The sequence below is a fragment of the Felis catus genome, chromosome A2 (assembly GCF_018350175.1).
Source record: "Felis catus isolate Fca126 chromosome A2, F.catus_Fca126_mat1.0, whole genome shotgun sequence".
Lineage (NCBI taxonomy): Eukaryota > Metazoa > Chordata > Mammalia > Carnivora > Felidae > Felis > Felis catus.
Window position 1 is genome coordinate 41010243 of NC_058369.1, and position 19721 is coordinate 41029963.

The following is a 19721-nucleotide window of genomic DNA, read 5'->3' on the forward strand; positions in this document are numbered from 1 at the left end:
AGAGACAGAGCATGAGTGGGAGAGGGGCAAAGAGAGAGGGAGACACGGAATCAGAAGCTGGCTCCAGGCTGACCTATCACAGCACAGAGCTCAGTGTGGGGCTTGAACTGACAAACCCAGCCATGAGATCATGACCTACCTGAAGTCGGATGCTAGACCCACTGAGCCACCCAGACACCCCTACATGTTAGCACTTACTATGACTTACCCTACCTGTTCTCGGCTCCAACCCCTGCAGCGCTGATGAGATTTCATTCTCTCCTGAGGCAGCTTTGGCTTCTTGGGGTGGGTTTGCATGTTAAGTTATTGAGCCCAAATCCACCTGCCTGCAATTTGCAGCACTAGCCCTGGTTCTATCCCTTAAGGTCAAATAGATCCCATCCATCTCCCACCTGAAAGTCCTTCAGTGATTAAAGGTAATCACAACATCCCTCTCAAGTCTGTCGGATCCTTCAGCCAAGCCTCATTTCACTCAGTGGTTTTCCTTTCCCCTCACCACACTAGCCTGCACATTTGACCTTGCTCCATTTGCCTTAAATCTATCTTCAATTACATTTACACTTCTTCCCAACCACTCTTCCTTGCCTGCCTTTTGATTTGATTAATTCCATTGTTATTGTGGTGGCATGTCCAGGTTTATAACACATGCCGTGCTCTCCTCTAACCCTAACACCTACCACTGGTTAGCTTTAATTCCTTTCTTTACCATAAACACCTGAGCTCTGGTTTTGACCAGTATGAAGGGCGGGGGTGGGAATTGGGCTTCCTCTGTCCCGATCTTAAACCACATTAATAGTCCAGTTTTTGCTGTCCTCCTAATTCATCTCAAACTGAAGGTCAACCAACACATCTCCCGCAACTCACTTCACACATACTGCTTCTGGGTCACATGGGCCTGCCTTGACATTTGTAGCGTAAGCCGGTCTCTTGACCCCAAAATAAGACCTTATTATTGCTTTCCCTGCTAAAACCAACTACATTAGCTTTCATTTGTCTTTCTCCAGCTTATCGTGATCTTTTGGTATAGCTGCTATCTATGAACATTGCAATGGCATGGTTTCTAAATCCTCGTTGAAGTTATCGATTAAAATATTGGGCATCGCAGGACTAAAGACAGAGCCTGGTGATGTACCCCTAGATAGCTCTCATAGGGTAAGATAATTCTGATTGTAACTCACACAGATTATATGATATAGTCTTGACTGCCCTCTGACCATGAGGGTATTGTGAGTAATTTTTCAAATTTCTTGGTCTAATCTAGATACAAAATATCTATAGCACTTTATGATTTATTAATCACATGTTCACCTGATATAAATGGAAAATGACAAAATGCTGATTAGGCTTGTTTACCAAACACCCATTAAAAAAAAAACAACAGATGATGTCTGTCTTTTGTTTGAAACCATTCAGTGCACTCTCTGGCAGACACAGTAATAACTATCGAATATTCTACGTGTTCCCTTACACTTTGGAGATCTCTTGTCATTAGGCAGGGCCTGGTAACTTGTTCTGGCAAGAAAATATGAAAGGAAGTGACATGTGTCACTTTCTGGGTGAATAGTGACAATTCCACAGATACGATTCCATAGTTTCTTTTTTCCCCTGCCTCAGTGATTGCTAAGGATGATAGTGTTCCAGATGGTGTAGTTGCAAGATGGCAGAACCCCCACTGCCAGGGTCCTTGAATAACTGCGTAGAGCAGATCCCCTGTTTGCACATGTGGATCACGCATATAGTGTGGGTACATGTTCCCATGTTGAATCACAAAGATTTGGAGAGTCGTTTGTTATTAGAGCGTAGCCTAGGCCATTCTGACCATTCCTTTCTCCTGCTCTGAGAGTAAAGCTCAGACTCCTACCATGCACTAGTGGGACCTGTGTGTTTAGACATCTGTTTGGCCCTCGGTGTCACTTCCATGTTGCTTCTCTAGCTGCACTGACCTGATCACTGGTCCTGGAGTGTGCCACACTCTTCAAAGACTTGAGGCCTTCAGGTATACTTGGCCTTGAGGATCCAAGTTTCCTCCACCTCAAATGCTCTCCCCTCCCCTCTGGACTTACTTTCACCACTTTCCCTTCAGATCCTCACTTAGGTACCACTTCCTCAGGAAACATTCCTGGACTTTCACAAACTCTGTTAGAACCCCCATTATACGGTTTCATAGCATCCTGTCTCTTTTTCACAGCACTTTGCATTCTTGCAGTTATTCAAGGTGTAACATTTTAATCGAATATCCATTTTCTTCCCTGGACTATATAAGCTGCTTGAAGCAGGGGCTTTATTTAATTCCCCAGGGTCACCTCAGCACCTCCTACAGTACATGGGACAAAACCCTCCAATTTTTGACCACTAGTGGATCTTCCCCATCAAGCTGAAAAAAAGACAAACCTGAAAGATTTTATTCATGTTCTTAAATTCCTTCCAGTTCAGTTGCCTGATTTCTTTTGATCTCAGAAAGCCAAGCCGCTTAATATTATGCTTGAAATAGAATTAACTTATTTAAATTTATTTATTGGGCCAAGAGATGATGTGTCCAACAAAGGCAGAAATGGGCGAAGAGAGCAGAAATGAAGAAACTTAGTACTCAGCTGCACATTACAGTCATAAGAAAAGTGAACATTTAAGTAACAAGTGAACTGCGGAGCTCTGTGGCCCCCGGATGGGCGGTTCCATCGGAGCCCAGGTGCCGCCAGAAGGGGTTGTGAGTGCCAGGGGTAACCACCCTCCGTCCTGGGGCTGGACACAGAGTTCCTATCACAGATTTGCCTTTTGTCGGCAGCTGTGAGCGGACGGGTCTCAGTTCAAGTATATCACCTACGAAAACTAACAGCCTCTCCCATAGTGCCCAGCTTGGTGATGGGGCGTAAAGGCTTGTAACAAACCAGAACTAAATTATTGATTGTGCTCTATAGAATCAGTAAAACCAGGTTTTGTTTTTTATTTAAAAAATTGTTTTTTATTTATAACTTTTAAAAATTATTTATTTATTTATTTATTTTTGAGAGAGAGAGCGCAAGAGAGCTTGAGCAGGGGAGGGGCAGAGAGAGAGAGGGACACACAGAATCCAAAGCAGGCTCCAGGCTCTGAGCTGTCAGCACACAGCCCTACGCGGGGCTCCATCCCACAATACCTGAGGTCATGACCTGAGTGGAAAACAAGAACTGGATGCTCAACCAACTGAGCCACCCAGGTGCCCCTAAAACCAAGAACCACTTTTTTAATCATTTGGTGCCACTGTCACCATGATTTGAAATCTCTCACTCACATCCAACTTAAGCATCTCACATCAACTCTAACTTAAGCAGGAAAGTTTCAAGGCCCTAAGTGACCTTTGTATATTAAACTCAGCCAGCGTCTGAACATGCACGTCTGCCTCTGTCAGGAATGGGGGGTCATATTTGCTTCAGTTCCTGTGCCACACACTGGAAAGCACATGATATTAGGTGTAAAGTGCTTTTACATACATTTCCATGACCTGGGGACCACAATATATATATTGTGCCTTACACACGTGTGTGTGCGTATATATACAAATACATGTGTATATATGACATAAATACATTAAAATTTTTTTATTTTATATTTAATTTCTAAATTTTACAAGTATATTGATTTTAATGTATATATGTATTCACATACATTTTAACATCCTTCCAAGCATTTTTTAATGTCAACAGCTGGGAAAAATTCTAAGCACTAACACTTTTAAAATGAAAACAAAAAATAACCACCTAATTTGTATCTATGTTTCACTATGACCGAAGTGTTCTACAATCAAAAACTATTCGTTGCTGCTCTTGTGTTACCACCTAACCTGTGGAGCCACTGTAGTCAAACCCATGAAATGTTTCCGAGACTTGGAGAAAGAGGCCAGCAGCCGAGGACTCTTGGGGAGAATGAAATGGGAAGTCAAACCTGGGAAGCAGGTGTTCCTGTCTTTTCTCCAACCACAGTCCCCTCACCTAATTTAGTTGGGAACAAGGGCTTTTGTTGTTACACATCTCCCTTATTTATTCCTCAGCATTTATCAAGTGCCTACTACGTACCTAACATTTTCTGGTGCAAAAGAAAGATACGGTAGGTAAGATTCTAACAATAACCCACAGAGATCCTCATCACTGTGGAACTCCCATCCCACCATCACTGAATGGGGCACTATGAATATGATGAGGTGACACTCCAGGAACCAGATACTGTCCTGACTTGAATCAGCTTTGATGGGGATTCTCCCCAGGGCTTCCAGATAAAAGCATGAACTAGACAACACCTTGATTTTGGTCTTATGACACCTTAAGTAGAGATCTCAGTCTAGCTCACCTGCGCTTTTCACCTACACAGCTGTGAGATTATAAATGGGACGTATTTTAAGTGGCTAAATTGTGGTCATTTGTTATGCACTGCTGGCAAACTGATACAGAAGTAAATTAAAATGAGAGAAATCAGGGGCGCCTGGGTGGCTTAGTTGGTTAAGAGTCTGCTGATTTTGGCTCATGGCATGATCTCATGGTTCATGGGTCTGAGCCCCACGTTGGACTCTGTGCTGACAGTGCAGGGCCTGCTTGGGATTCTCTCTATCACTCTCTCTTTGCCCCTCCCCTGCTTGCTCTCTCTCTAAAAGTAAATAAGTAAACATTTTTAAAAATAAATAAAATGAAAAGTTTCTTTTAAAAACAGAAACTTGAGGGGCGCCTAGGTGGCTCAGGCGGTTGAGCGCCTGACTTTGGCTCAGGTCATGATCTCAGTTTGTGGGTTCGAGCCCCACAAAGCTCAGCTCCTTTGTGTCCCTCTCTCTTTGCCCCTCTCCTCTCCCCTCAAAAATAAATAAACATTTCTTTTTAATTAGAAACTTGATCCAAATATCAGAAGCTTACTCTCCACTTGGGAAAATAGGGTTTGCATTCCCTCCATGTCAACTCCCCTCCGGGCTAAAAAATACGCCAAGTGCAGTTTTATTTTTTGAAGGGTCAAGTCAATGTCAACATTGCGTCCACTCTACTCTGGTTTTAACAAGTTCTTACCATGTACTCTACACTATGCTGGGCCCTCAGGTCCACAAAGAGACTCAGTGTCTGTCCTCAGGAGGGCTCTCAACTGAGAACATGAATAGGACCACAGGACAGGTGCAGAGCCCAGTGCCATGAGAAACCACAGAGAACTCTGGGACACAGAGAACTGGCTTTTACCCAGCATGGGCACGAACAGCCCCCTGAGGGGAGTGACAACAAAAAATAATCTGGAATTTCAAAAGTCATATGAGGTCAACACGTCTTACAATATTTTCAGACAATTTCACCCAATGATTGCACTTTAAATTTTGTATTGTTCACTGGACATCGTGATGCATTTAACTGCCTTCTTAAAAACTGTGAGGACAATTATGCAAAGAAAAAAAAAGTCCATATACTGCTTCCATTAGGTAGTACCCACCACTGCCCCTGAAGTCATTTTAGCCAATTCCTTAGAAAGTCAAATGTAAGCAGTCGAGGAATCTCGCAAGTACTTGTTGCTGATGAAAATTATAATGTATTTTCCTCCTTTCCTCTTAAATACATTTGGAGTGGATTTGAAAAAAATAGACTCTCAAAGAGAGAGGAAGTGATTACATTTCCAAGTGTAAATGTGTAGCGAGGTGATGAGGATCACAGAGAAACTCCGCATTACGACCTTTCACAATAATTTTTAAGGGGGTCAGGAGAAACGATGGAGTTTCCCTGTCTGTATAAATAGAGGTACAACTCAAATTCTCATTTGAAACCTTTGATCTTTAGAAGAAAGTGATACAGTTATATTTGCTCTCTAATTTTCTCTATTTGAAATTCAATTCCATATTTCTTTCTTGTGAATTGCAAATTGCCCTTCAATGTTATGAGACTTTTAGAATTGTCGCACCAGTTCAAGAACATGAAAAGGAATTATCGTACAGAGACCATGTATGTGCAAAATCTATGTGTACACACACATGCATATACATGCCTCCTTCTTTGTGGTGACTGATTTATGTCCGTGTTAATTTAGAAGTGAACAATCTGCAATCTGGAATTTTGACAGATGATGTTTTTCCAGGTTTCTCATGTTTAAGAACCAAGAATAATGACTATTGATCTTTGGTCTACATCATAAAAAGAAATGCACTTTATCCACTGGCTCATGATTAACGGTCCTCACATAATAATAGCCAGTATAACTCAAAGTGCAAATTGATATTAAAAGGGCAGGAACAAAAGACCGTAAAATATAATTACAATAGAAATGAATGAAAGCACATCAACTGAGTGAGAGGCAAAGAGAAAGAAGGGAGAAGGGAAGTGTGTATTACGTGTGAGGCTTTATGATAAATGCCAGCAAGGAAAGCTTTATTGAAGACCTGGAAGAGATTTAATTGCTAAAAAAAAAAAAAAAAAAAAAAAAAAAAAAGGACAAATCCAAAGGGTCATGCTACTTGTATGCTACTGTAGGCTACTCAGCTACCCTTTACAAGCCAATTCAGCTTGGTTGGGGACCACAGATGGAGCAGTCAAATGACTCAGCGCGCGTGCACACACACACACACTAATTATCTCAATCTGCATCTCTATCTGAAATTCTCACCATTAGCATTGCTCTTCCAGTAGTTGTTTTGATGTCATTTACTTTAAAACTGGTTAAAGATTAAGGCATCCAGTTTCTTGAGGAACACACAGGTTAACTAGGGAATACATTAGCAAAGGGGAGTTCTTTTGATTTGCTTTTAGCACTTTGAGACAACTAGCAGACAACATAGCACCAGGGAAATGACACATGAAATAAGTTCATTTTGTTGGGAGCCAAAAAGCAGAATGGGTGAGACCAGCTGTATGACACCTAGCAGTAGGAGAGCTGGCGCATGGCAGTTCTGAGCCCTGAGATCCTGACAGCCAGAGAACTGGGCAGGGGTGAGGAAAGGCAGCAGTAGTAAGAACACTATTTGCTGGGCATTCTTTTGAGTACTTCAGATGTGTCAACTCATTTAGTCCCCCAAACTTATGCAGTGTGAACACTTAATCCCTGTTTTACCTATGAACACACCCACAATCACCTCAAAAACTGGTGCTATTGGGGTCAAGGAGTGCCTCTGGTGTCCCTGGGATCGACCTCAAGAGTCAGACTCATGCTCTTTGTTCACTACCTATCTGGGAGGGAGTGGTGTAGAGAGTCACTGGGAACACCTTGACACTCCTGAGGGTTCAAATCTCAGATGTGCTGCCAATGAACTATATGGCTTTCATCACTTATTGACCTAGCTTACCTTCAATTTTTTTTTTACCAGTAAATTAGGAATAACACCAGTATCTACACCTCATGGTGTAATTATGAAATTTAAATGGGATGTTACATGTAGGTGCTCTGTGGCACAGGGACCCTAGATATGCACAATAAATCCCTAATAACATCGACGAAACAAAAGGCAAAGAGGTTGTGTACTGTGCCGATTTGGTCAGAAAAGCACAGCTTTTAGGGGTGCTATGCAACAAGGGATTTATTATAGCACTAGCCCTTGCATGCTGTGGGAGCTAATGGGGAAGTCTATGCAGGCTGTGCTCTTTGTGTCTAGCGTTGAGTCCAGCATCACTGGAGGTGATACGACTGGCAGTCAGGAAGGAGAATGGGACACAAATGAGTGAAAGAATGACGTGGACCCCATGCGGGCAAGTAGAACCCATGTTCATCCCAATGCCCCCACACTCACCCCACGTTGATATGGCAGTTAATCCGCAAAAGGAGCTGGTGCCCTCCGCAATTGCCCCTGGGCTCAGAGAAGCTGGTAGAGGAGCTGTGGTCCAGGTCTTGCCTCAGCTCAAATACATACACAAGCAACAAAGTATGCAAGCTCCACAGCATGTGGTAGCGTACCTAACCCTCAGAGTATAAAGATATATCTGCCGCATCACATTTGCCTTCCGAATAGTACGCAAAATTTCTCTTGTGGCTAAATTTCACAACATGGCGGAGGGAATTCTGGGAAACGGAGTTCCGGATTAGCCAAACTGACACAGTACAAAGCCAAGGGACCAGGATCGCATACCTTATTTTCTCAGTATTGGCTAATTCCTTTATATTTTAAAATAATGGCTGTAGCTCTAAAACAACATTCTGACTCTCATTTGGAGCCGCTTCATGATGGTCACCAGTAAATTTAGACCTATACATTTCCTCATCTGTACCTCTGGAGTCAAAGACTGTGCTTCTTACTAGCTTTGCTACAGTTAACTGCTGCTGTGGTGCCATGTTCTTCAGTGCTAGGCATTTACACTTCTAACACATCAGGTTTACTGACCACTCCTCTGTCCACTCCATGGATTCCCATTATAAGATGACTGATTCCAAACTCCCTATGTTGTCCTTCCCATCTACTCCTAACTTGTTCGTGCAGATTTAGATTTCACTAGCTTTGCGTCTCCCCATCATTCTGCTCTACTTTTAATGTTGCTCCTCCAGATCATACTGTAGTTACCAGTAGGTATGTCACCCATTAGACTATTGTCTAATGCTAATTATGGGTAGGGACTGGTTCGGTAAGTGGTGGGATGTACAAATAAATAAAGAACAAAAATTGTATATGTCTCTTTTTCCATTCACTTTCATACATTTACACAGTTATCTTACAAATTTATATTGATAGGCTTCTATAGGCCAAGTACTCTCTCCACCATAAATACAAGGAACAAAACAGCCATGATCCCAGCTGCTGTGGAGCTAACATTCTAGTCGGGAGTCAGATATTAAATAAAAAGACACGTGAATCTATGCACAATCGATCATTGTGATTAGGGGCTGGGAGTAAAAATAAGATAATTGCTACTGTTATTAAATTAATATATTTTAAAAATGACTGATTGGATCAAGAAACTTAATTTGTGCACATAAGAAAGCAACATGAATTACCCCAATGGAGAATAGACAAATTAATGTGGCCTTGTCAGCACAAGGCTTGAAATAATTGAAGGAACCAATTCAATTCATCATTTATCAGTTGCACAGCATCCTTCCAGGCACTGAGTGAGTGCCCTTGCCTCCCAATTGCCAGCAAGCTTCAAGAAAACACAAGCTAGGCTCTCTGGCTGTGTAGTCTTCCTGGAGAATGTTGCCCTTAGAGAGTGTTTATCTTTGGAGAGAAAATCAACTCCCACAGATCAGGACCAAGTTGTAGGACTTTAGGGCAGTTCTTATGAGACTGAGGCTCTCAGTAAGCACATAAGATATCAAACTCTTCAGACAACAATTTGATAAAAACAACAGTTGAGTTTAGGGCATTGAATTTTAATAATGGGATGTTAATCATTTATTTTGTATCCAGCACATAAAATTCCCAGATGTCAACTCCAGTGCCAAAAATGGACATGTGGAGAACAGCAGGTATGAAAGGATAAATCTTGTGATTTATAGGCCTTGCTTGCTGAAAGTCTCTAATGATTCATTTCATCACTGTGGAGCAATTTCCCCAACAAAACATGTCTTTCCCATCCCTTAATCCGAGCGACTCATTTGCTATTCACTTTGTTTGTCTTTCTGTATGGTCTTTGTCAAAGCTTCCCTCTGAAGAATTTCCTCCTTATAAACACTGCACCTTTGATCACCGCCAAAACATGTGAAAGATTATGAGAGGTAAGAACAAAGAGGAACTATTTAAGACCTTCCCAACCATCTGATCTCTTTGTTGATTACACCTGTTTGGGAATTTTTTCATGTCATATTTTTATTCCAGGCTGTCATAGGTTAGACAAGATATTATAAATGCATGTGAACATTGTCCAAACAGAAGTTTTTATATATTATGCCATGTTTAGTAACATAAATGAATTTCAATTAATATAATGGAAAATACAGTTGGTATTCAATGCCATCTATGTTTATTCAGCTATTCAGTTATTCTTTCATCAAAACATCTATTCCATCAAGAGGTATTCAGTACATTTTAGGTACCAGATATTAGGCATTTAGTGGTGGGCGAGATAGGTGTGGTTCCTGCTATCAGAGTAATATGGTTATGAAGGAACTGACACACTTAATACAATACACTATGTGCCTCTGTACTTGTGTGTGCTCGCATGCCTGCATACACATGTGCACACATGCATGTGTGTGATGGGGACACAGTAATATCACAAAAAATGTCTAATGTCATGCCTCTGAGGGTATGACATTAGAAGTATGATTTAAGTCATGAGAAGAAGCCAGCCCTGCAAAGATCCAAGGAGAAATTATTGTAGGTTAGAGGAAGAACAAGTACAAAGTTCTTGGGCAAGAGTGAGTTTGGCATGCCTGAAGACCCAAAAGAAATCCAAAATGGGGGAAGTAGAGACAAAGTTGCTAAATTTGGTACCAGATGAAGGTGGAAACTGAGCAGGAGAGAAATCAAAGAGGATTTATTTGTATCAGAGTTTCTTCATTTCCAGTACTACAAATCTCTGGATTCTGAAGATCCACAAGGCCCTTATTAATTGCACTAAAATTTTCTTCATTTATGCATCTGTGCATTTTCAAAGTAGTCTGAGACTCAAGGAAGTCTAAGGATTAAGACCTGGTCTATGGAATATTGATAAAGTTTAAAAACTGGTCTAATGCAGTTTTAATAAAAATATTGGGTAGCTACATCATATATTAATGATTAGGTTCTTTTAGACCCTCATGATACCTTGTGTCACTGATTTAAAAACCTTGGTAATTACACATTCCAATCCTAAATGGTTCATCCAGCTGCTGTTTGAGGTTCTGTTCTTTTCAGGTAAGAAAATGGAAGTGTTTCATTAAATCATGCCAAGGTTCACAGACTTAAACTTTTTTGAGAATAAGGACAAAACTGGATTAGGAATTGTTTTATTCTTCTTGAACTCTACATTAAGTGAACACTGCCTGGGATGGATATGATAGATAATTTTTAGCCCTTGATAATAACTAAAAAATGTAAACCTTTTCCATCATCATTTTTCACCCGTGTTTGATAACTATTGTGTGAGAACAATGGAAGCAGATATATGATACTGTATTCAATATCCCAAAGAGATGATGAATGATAACACTTACAGTTTAAAAGAAAAATGGCCCAATTTCAAGTGTCCTTTCTGGAAGTTCTATGACTGTTTTGGGAAAACTTGCTAAAAATACTAAGGCAGTAGAGACAAGAATGAAAAGAGTAAAATATAGTCTCCATCCCTTTTTTTTATGTTAAGGATACTGTTTAACATACATCATTTTGACAAAGCTGACTTATTTATTAAATAAAACTTAGGATCATTAAATAGCTTTCCAGATGCTGTGTCCATGAATAGTGGATTCTGAGAAAGTTCATTACATGAATGAAAACATTGAAAAATATCACTTTAAATGTGATAAATGTCTTTGTCTACCTTGCCTCATAACTTTGACTGAAATGACCTGACACATGAATAAATATTTATATCAGCTTTTATACTAAAAAAGAAAAGCCTGCTGGAAAATGTTGTGTCGCAATTACTCACGGGTATTTGCCTGATGATTATTTGTCTCTAGTACAGAGCATATTCTAAAATAAACAGAATCTGGCATAGAACTGTTATAGAATATATTTATACATTAGCCAATTCACAACCAGTTGAAAGGGATGAGTTCAGACAAGCCTCTGTTTGTCTGCATTGCTCTGAATACTTGGTTTGATATTCCCACTCAATGACTAGTTTTAGTTTTGCAAAGTTGCAATTATTGTGGTTGCAAGGAGACAGTGAAAGGTATCTTTCTCTATGGTGGCTGTTGGAAAATTATCCTAAATACTTTCTCTAGTGTGTAGTAGAGGGGAGCAGAATTTGTCATTCCTAAATACATCTATTTGGCATAAAGATTATTTTAGGCTGATTATTTTTAAGAAACTAAAGATTCAGGAAAAGCTCTTTACCTCCCTCTCAATTGCCTAAATTTGCATTGGAAAGAGGGTCTCTACCAAGAAGAGAGCTCTTACCAGAAATACCTGTTTACCTAAGAAACTTACCTGCATAACAGAGCAACCTATGTTTTCCAATCATCTCTTCCCAACTTCCTATGAAAGGCTTCTCTTCCCTTTGTATCCAGAAACTTCTCCCCTTTCCTTACCTCAGGAAGTTATAGAAGCCTCAACTATCTGGTTGCCCTTTGGGTCTCATAATTATATAGGGCTCCCACACACACAAATTTATTTTTTCTCCTGTTAATCTGTCATATCAATTTAATTATTAGACCAGCCAAAGAACCTAGAAGAGAAGAAGGAACCCTCCCCAGCCTCCTTTTCGGTAGAATCAGACACAAGTCTGGAGTATTTAGGGAGTTGGGGAAGGGCTACCTAGAAAGAAGAAAAAAGACGGTAAAAATTGTCATGTTAAGTGGGGATATAGCCCAAAAGACCCTAAATATCAGAGGATGGTGTACAGCTTTACCTGTGTACAATGAAGAGGCCACAAGAATTCTTACCTGGAGGAATAACTTAGTGAAATTGACTTTCCTGAATGATTTGTCTGACCAGAGTCTGCAAGATAGGCTTATAAAAGAAAGTGCATTTCCTTTTGCAGTGTAAATATGACCTCCAGAAACTACTTCCAGCAAGAGATGGAAATTCTTTCCTCTCCACTTGACTCTGGGTTGGCTATGTGACTTGCTTTGACCAACAGGACAGTGCAGAAGTCTGCCACATGAGAGGCCTGGAAGTTGCTCTATGCTCTTACAGAGCCCAGCTGCCATATGGCAAGGAAGCAAGTGCTATCCTCCAGCACAGGAAGAGGCTCTGGAGAAAGGTGCCATCTGATGAGCAGATGAAGGCATGGAGAGGAAATGAAGTGTCCCAGACAACAGGAAATACTAAGGCCCAAGACATGTGAGAGAAGCTTTCATAGCACCCCCACCATCACCCCCAGTCCCAGCCCACCGGCCAAATGAATGCAGCCACACAAGAGGTCTACAAGACAAGCATATGCATCGCTCAGTCTACCAAGAGAATCTCAAGACTTGGCAAATCGTTGCTGTTTCAAGCCACTAAGTTTAGAGGGGGGTTATTGCATAACAAGAGAAAAACAAAATAACATCTCACTAAGTATCTTTCTCATAATCAAACTCAGGAAAGATTCATTGAGTCAGAAACATGGAAACCAGTTACAATGGTATTTCAGAAAAGTTAGCATGGGGTAATGAGAAGGTGGCCTAGGTGAAAAGACTGGGGTTTAATTAATGCTCACATTCCCTCCTCTCATCAGGAAAGGACCGGACCATAAAACATGCAGATTAAAATGTTGAGTTTAGAAGTGACATAAAACTGGGCTCCTCCCCTGGTTCCAACATTTAAACATTTCTTTCCCCAAGACTAGGTCTTCTCACCTAAAACACAGAGCTAATAAGAGCCCGCAAAGAAGGAACTCATTATGAAAATCAGCTGGGGGAGGATATGAAGTTACTCAGCACAGTGATTTGCAGACACTGAGTTCAGGGTCGAGAGCTAAGGTACTATTTGGAAACAGGACCAGGCATTCCTTCATTTCCAATACTTCCTCTTTACCGTCCTGAGTTCTGTCTTCTGTATCTCCAGGAGGGATGTCAAAGAATAAATACACGGAGAATAGAAAATAATAATTCTTGATTATTGGGTTTCAAAAGCTTAGAGAATTTGTGTTTCAAAAAGCTCTGCCTTGAGGCCAGTCTCCGGAAGTTGAGAGAAAGGGTCAACAGCCTTTTACTTGCTTCCTCCCACCCCAGGATCCAGATTCTGATGTAAAACCCCTAAGATGGAATCTGTCCTCTGTCTTTAGCAGGATCCCCCTCCCTAGGCCATCATCAGGCAATCCACATTTCAAAATAGGGGTGACTATGAAAAACCTTGGGTGATTCTAAGATGTCTTAGCTTAGGAGACTTGTGTCCCCTTTACTATTTTAAGAGAAAGCAGTAATACTTCAAGGGTCCTCTGTGTCCAGAAGCTGAGCTTCCATAAGGAAAAGTTGAAGAATATTTTGAATGGGTAAAAAAAGACTTCTATATATCCTGTATAGCATATCTTCCTGGGCTATCTCTCCCTTATATTGTCTTTGAGCTATGTTACAGCTGTGTAAGTTACAGAATACTGACAGTAATGCAAATAATTCCTTTTCATAGAAATGCAAACTGTATCCAGTTGAAGAAGTTGGCTATTGCCCCATGAATATTGACCAATTTGGTATATACCTGTAAATTAATTTCAGCCTTCCTGATAACCCATAAGTGTGCCTGTTCTTTTGGATTTTCCATGAAACTGGTTATGTGTTTCTTTCAGATTTCAATGAGAGTCATAGTGACACCTCTGTATTACTTTGCCAGGTCTGCCATAATAAAGCATCACAGACTGTATGTACACCAGAGAAATGTGTTTTCTCATGATCTGGAAGTTTGAAGTCCAAGATCAAGGTGTTGGCAGGTTGCTTTCTTCCAAAGCCTTTCCTTTGCCTTGGCAGATGGCCTCCTCCTCTTATTCTTCACATGGCCTTCCCCTTGTGCTTGTCTGTGTCCTAATCTCTTATAATGACACCAGCTGTACTGGTACTGGGTTAGGGCCCAGTCATGTAATATCATTTTATCTTAATCATCTCTTCAAAAGCCACATCTCCAAAACAGTCACATTCTGAGGCACAGGGGGTAGGACTTCAACATATGAATTGGTGGTAAGGGGGTACACAATTCTGTCCCTAACAATGTATTTTTAAAAATTAAAGTATTCTTTAATACTTCTTGGGTGATAATATCCCCAAACATACCCATAAAGGCATATTTAAAATATCAAAAGTGGGCCAACATTATGACTAAAGATTATGGTCTCTCTTTTAACCACATGTACGAGTATTCATATTCTATCATTCCTGAGGACTTTGCAATAAATGTTTTCTCTTTATTATAGGCATATTCTACATCTCTATCTTCACATTTCATCAGATAATTAAGGAAACATCAAAGGTATGGCTCTCTTCACTAGTCCTCACCCCTGAGCTCCTATGTGTGTATGCATTTTCAAGAATGTGCAGAATGAAGCATATTGTGCTGAACAAAATTTTCAAGATAAGGTAAGCTGAGGATTTCAAAGAGTGCAATGAAAGTAATAAAGGTCTAGATTTTCAGAAACCCAACATGTAACTCTACCTGGAGAAAAAGTCACATTGAGTTTCACCATATAGTTTTCCCAGCATTGCACTATGGATGAAAAGAAGTCACAAGGAACCCCAAAGGATAAGAAAAGTGAAAACCCAAAGCACCAACAAATTCTTCTAAGTTTTCATTGGTAAATTCTTTTGGCATATTCCAATGAGTCTGATTTTAGAGTATGAGAAATTTCTGGCAGTGTGACAAACAGATTTGGGAATTCTGGTGTGAAATGACAGCTCTGATCCACATGGCTGAGTGAACACAGATGGCTTTCATTCATCGTTTTGCTTTTCTTATTTACTGCCTGACACCTTACCTGCTCCTAAGAATGCGAGATCTTAGGAGACAGAGACCTGGTTTCTTGCTCTTGGCTATATCCCTGGAACAAGGAAAAAAGGCGGGAGCATGGTAGGTGTTCAATACATATTGTTGAGGGGAGGAGCCAAGATAGTGGAACAGCATGGAAGTTTTTTGTGTGTCTTGTGCCCATAAAATACAGCCAGACCAACACTAAAACATCCTGCCTACCTAGAAAACTGATCTGAGGATTAACACAACAATCTGCACAACCTGAACCACAGAATCCAGCAGGTATGTGGTGTTGAGAGGTGAATTGGGGGAGAGAGAAGCCCCAGAGGGCAGGAAGCCACTTTTGCTTATAGAAAGAGGATAGAGATGAGTTCAGCAAGGGGGGGGGGTGGGGGGGATGGGGGGAGGAAGAATACAGGAAAAGAACTCCCCCCCCCAAAAGCAGCTGGATAGAAAGTGGAAAAATGGAAACTGCCACAGGGACTGAACTACAAAGGGAGAAAGGAGAAAGGAGAGGGTTTAAATTCCATTAAGACTATAAACAGGGGGAGCACAGAGTCTAGAACTCCACAGCTTGATACCTAGTGGTGCTCTGGTGGGAAGGGCTAATCCCCAGGAACAGAGTGGAGTCCGGGGTTCTTCAGGCCACATGGGGAGAGGCAGTTCCCCTGCTGGGAGGACACCAGGTAGAGGCTGTGTGGGTCCCCCAAAGGCAGAGCCCCAGTGGACCTGAGAGAAGAACCACATTTGCTAGTGCTGGAACACATCATTAAGGGTGAAGCCTGGTGCCAGATGCGTGTTGAGATTTTCCGTAGTCCCTGAAATGCTGCTTCTACGCTATCTCACAAACTTTTTCTGGGGCGGGCTGGCACCAGGGCACAGTCTCTGGGCCTCGGCAGCAGCACGATCCCACAAATGTACCTGAATGGAGCAAGCACCCAGCCATTTTTCAGAGAGACCCTCCTGCAGAGGGGCAGAAGGGGTCAAAGCTGCAGTCCCTCAGGAGTAAAGCATTGGGAAAAACAGCCGCATCTGTGACAAAACTCAGGAGGGAGGTGCTGCCTGGGGCTTGGTCACAGACTGTGTAAAGCAGGGAGTGGACGGAAGCTGAAAACAAAGGACAGGTGTGCAACTGCTAATCAGGAGAAGAGTTCCAATACTAGAGACTGGGTAGCTGGGTGATGCCATTTTCACTGCTCCTACACATGCGCATACGCACCTATGAGTGACGCGATAATCCACCCCAATAAGCTAAGCAGTGCCATCTAGTGGAGAATAGAGTCATTACACTAAGCCCCGCCCAACTGGGCCAACCTTGCTCTTCAGGAACACGAGTCTCTCTGCCTGCTTAGTTTATGAACTATAAAGTGCTTCATAGTTTGACTTTTAGGGGAAAACAAAGTAATTTCAGCCATATTTCATTCCATTTGCCAGTCTGTCTATTCAATTTTCGTTCTTTTCTTTTTTTTCCTCTTTTTTGTTTCTTTTCTTTTTCTTGAATACAGAAAGAGAAAAAAATCATTTTTATTTTCAATTTTTATTAAAAATATTTTTCTTTAATTTTTTTCTACTATATTTTTTACATTTGTGTAAATTTTTTCAAATTCTATTTTACTTATATAATTTCATTTTAGTCTACTTCAGTGTATTAATCTTTTTCAAATTTTCAAATGATTTTCTTTTATTTTTCTTTCCCCTTTTTTCTCTAATCTTTTGAAACTCTTTCAACACCCAGACTAAAACACACCTACAATCTAGCAACATTTATTTGATTTTTTCTGTGTGTGTTTTTAATTTTTTAATTTCAATATTTTTTTAATTTTAATATTTTTTTAATTTTAAGTTTTCACCTCATTAATTCCTTTTCTCCCTTCAAAATGATGAAATGAAGGAATTCACCCCAAAAGGAAGAGCAGGAAGAAACGACAGCCAGGGACTTAACCAACACAGATACAAGCAAGATGTCTGAACCAGAATTTAGAACCATGATAATAAGAATACTAGCTGGAGTCGAAAATAGATTACAATCCTTTTCTGTGGATATAAAAGAAGTAAAAGCTAGTCAGGATGAAATAAAAAATGCTATAACTGAGCTGCAATCTCAAATGGATGCCGTGGCGGCAAGGATGGATGAGGCAGAACAGAGAATCAGTGGTATAGAGGACAAATTTATGGAGAATTATGAAGCACAAAAAAAGAGGGAGATTAAGGCAAAAGAGCATGATTTGAGAATTAGAGAAATCAGTGACTCATTAAAAAGGAACAATATCAGAATCATAGGGGTTGCAGAAGAGGAAGAGACAGAAACAGGGGTAGAAGGGTTATGTGAGCAAGTCACAGCAGAAAACTTTCCTAACCTGGGGAAAGACAAAAACATCAAAATCTAGGAAGCACAGAGGACTCCCATTAGATTCAACAAAAACCGACCATCAACAAGGCATATCATAGTCAAATTCACAAAATACTCAGGCAAGGAGAGAATCATGAGAGCAGCAAGGGAAAAAAAAGTCCTTAACCTACAAGGGAAGATAGAACAGGTTTGCAGCAGACCTATCCACAGAAACTTGGCAAGCCAGAAAGGAGTGGCAGGATATATTCAGTGTGCTGAATCAGAAATATATGCAGCCAAGAATTCTTTATCCAGCAAGGCTGTCATTCAAAATAGAAGGAGAGATAAAAAGTTTCCCAGACAAACAAAAATTAAAGGAGTTTGTGACCACTAAACCAGCCCTACAAGAAATTTTAAGGGGGACTTCTGAGGGGAGAAAAGATAAAAAATAAATACATGTAAATGAATGAATGCATGAATGAATGAATGAATACCAAGCAACGAAGACTAGAAAGGACCAGAGAACACCACCAGAAACTCCAGCTCTACAAGCAACATAATGGCAATAAATTCATATCTTTCAGTAGTCACTCTAAATGTCAATGGACTCAATGCTCCAATTAAAAGACCTAAGGTAATAGAATGGATAAGAAAACAAGATCCATCTCTATGCTGTTTTCAAGAGACCCACTTTAGACCTAAAGACACCTTCAGATTGAAAATAAGGGGATGGAGAACCATCTATCATGCTAATGGTCAACAAAAGAAAGCTGGAGTAGCCATACTTATATCAGACAATCTAGACTTTAAAATAAAGACTGTATCAAGAGATGCAGAAGGGCATTATATCATAATTAAGGGGTCTATCCACCAAGAAGACATAACAATTGTAAACATTTATGCACCAAATATGATAGCACCCAAATATATAAATCAATTAATCACAAACATAAAGTCATTGATAGTAATACCATAACAGTAGGGGACTTCAATACCCCACTCACAGCAATAGACAGATCATCTAATTTAAAAATCAACAAGGAGACAATGGCTTTGAATGACACACTGGACCAGATGGACTTAACAGATATATTCAGAACATTTCATTTTAAAGCAGAGGAATATATATTCTTCTCCACTGCACAGGTAACGTTCTCCAGAACAGATCACATACTGGGACACAAATCAGCCCTCAACAAGTACAAAAAGTTTGAGATCATACCATGCATATTTTCAGACCACAACACTATTAAACTCGAAATCAACCACAAGAAAAAAATGTGGAAAGGTAACAAATACTTGGAGACTAAAGAACATCCTACTAAAGAATGAATGGGCTAACCAGGAAGTTAAAGAGGAAATTTAAAAGTTCATGGAAGCCAATGAAAATGATAACACCACAACCCAAAACCTCTGGGGTGAAGGAAAGGTGGTCATAAGAGGAAAGTATATAGCAATCCAGGCCTTCCTAAAGAAGGAAGAAAGATCTCAGATACACAACCTAACCTTACACCTTAAAGAGCTGGAAAAAGAACAGCAAATAAAACCCCAAACCAGAAGAAGACAGGAAGATTAGAGCAGAAATTAATGCTATCGAAACCAAACAACAAAAAACAAAAACCAAAATATGGTAGAACAGATCAGTGAAACCAGAAGCTTGTTATTTGTGTTTTTTTTTTAATTTTTTAATGTTTATTTATTTTTGAGACAGAGAGAGACAGAGCATGAATGGGGGAGGGTCAGAGAGAGAGGGAGACACAGAATCTGAAGCAGGCTCCAGGCTCTGAGCTGTCAGCACAGAGCCTGATGCGGGGCTCGAAATCACGGACTGTGAGATCATGACCTGAGCCGAAGTCGGACGCTTAACCAACTGAGCCACCCAGGCACCCGAGGAAGCTGGTTCTTTGAAAGAATTCACAAAATTGATAAACTAATAGCCAGTTTGATCAAAAAGAAAAACGAAAG

The 19721-nt window shown here is 40.5% G+C and overlaps 1 long non-coding RNA gene across 3 annotated transcripts in view; it reads left to right on the top strand.

The window, feature by feature from the left end:
* LOC109496685 overlaps positions 1–19721 on the top strand; it is a 39901-nt gene that overhangs the window by 10839 nt on the left and 9341 nt on the right. For 2 of the 3 annotated variants that reach the window (XR_002152910.3, XR_006593911.1), the window contains one exon: positions 14877–14932. This is a non-coding gene — a long non-coding RNA (uncharacterized LOC109496685). Of the gene's footprint in view, positions 1–14876; positions 15040–19721 lie in introns of all 3 variants that reach the window. The other variant, XR_006593910.1, reaches the window with a different exon arrangement.